Source organism: Nomascus leucogenys, chromosome 21, assembly GCF_006542625.1.
Source record: "Nomascus leucogenys isolate Asia chromosome 21, Asia_NLE_v1, whole genome shotgun sequence".
Lineage (NCBI taxonomy): Eukaryota > Metazoa > Chordata > Mammalia > Primates > Hylobatidae > Nomascus > Nomascus leucogenys.
Genome location: NC_044401.1, coordinates 28,474,965 through 28,476,849, shown reverse-complemented (window position 1 = coordinate 28,476,849; position 1,885 = coordinate 28,474,965).

The window sequence follows — 1,885 nt, the reverse complement described above, 5'->3', positions numbered from 1 at the left end:
TCCTCGAATTTAAAGAAAGGCATGTATTTTCTAAGGATAAAAGCAGGTTCAAGGTAAAATCTGCAGATTTTGCATTAAAAAAATCACAACTTTAGTCTTATTTTAAAAAAGACAATGAGTAAATGAGAGAGAGAGAGAGGGAGAGAGAGAGGAGACAACCAAGTATATAACTTAACATCAAGAAATGAAGGAATAAGCATTAAATAAAACAAGACAATTGATAAATTTATTGTTCTCACTGAAGCAAAGTCGGACTATGTTCTTTAGTCTATTGCAGATTTATGCTATCAATATAACTGCATATTATTTCACAAATAATCTAACTTCTACAATAATAGTATTTGGGGAGGAAATAGTAAATGTCACATGTTGAGTTAATGGCCTATTATAAGTCAAATTTTCTTAAAATATGTACCCATTATATGTGTTAATGATTTTTAATAATTTAAAGTTATATAACATAGCTGTGAACCGAAATGAAATTCTGACTGATTCTTTGTGGAAAATTAAAGTTGCAAAACAACCTGGTAAGGCTTTTCCTCAAGAAAGAAAATACACAAACACATCTTTTAAAACAATGGGTAATTTCTGAGGGTAGGATTCCTTTTGTGCCCTAGTTTTGGCTGAGTGTGTTATAGATGTTCAGTACCATCCTACAGCAGGCTTGTTGAAAGTGCACATATTGCTTTGGTTGAGAAGGCATCCTTGCATATTGGAAGAATACAACTTATTTCAAAGCATAATAAACATATTTTTGTATAAAATAAAATGAAAGAACATCTTCAACTTGACTCACCTTGCTAATGCAAATAGTTGAGCCTGTATTTTTGCCTGCAGTACATTAACATCCACTGAAAATATTAAGTTCCCCTTATGCTTTGAGAATTAACATAGCATAGTACAAATCATGGACACTGAGTCAAACATTGTTTAAATCCTGACAAGGTCAGTTATGAGGTATATAATTTAGGGTAATTTTCTCAGTCTCTATATGTTTCAGATTTCTTATCTATAAAATAGGAGACTCTCTACCTTAAGACTTGTTTAGAGATTAAAAACACAATCTATATAAAGTTCTTATTACTGTTTCTGGTTCCATTATAAATGATCAAAAATAATTAGCTAGTATCTTCTTTATTACTAAGAACAGAAGCTGAATATAAGTTTACTAAATATATTTTTAGTTACATTTTGGCTACTAAAAGGTATTGTTCTATTCACTCTGTTATTTTATCTGTTAGAAAGGACATAAGCTATAATCTATAAAAATAAGAATTCATATATTAAATAATGCAACAAATACTGAACATTTACAATGTTTTAAGCACTGTTAGTCTCTAACAAAATAATAGTGGCAAAATAAGGTTTTTCACTGTTTACTTGCATCTCATAGTATTTTATGGGAGGATTTAGGTAAACATAGGAGGGAGTTTCTATTATAATAAGAAAATCACCACCTCATTTTTAGTTGAAAAAACACATATATGTATAATGAGTTTCCATATGTAGAAAACATCAACTCACTGGTCTGAGTCTACCTGTAGACTAATTATTTCGTATAGAGCTACATTTGGGTCAGATAGAGAAGCTGGCAGTTTCTGTCTAGCAATTTCATACTGCCTACCTGTAAGCACTACATTTATGCTTATAGTCATTCATCTAGTGAATCAAATAGTTGTTGAGTTCTTCCCTGTGCCAGGCTCTGAGAAGCACTTTGAACCAAGGCACTGAGAAGAAATTCTCATCCTTCCTCTTTGAGAGAGGTGAGGAAGTAGATATATAAACAGAACCTAAGTTTATTTATAATAAAGATACGAGCAAAGTTCTGTAGGAAAAAGAGAAATAAAAAGAAGTAACATTTTAGATTTTGAAGAAAATTTGAAGA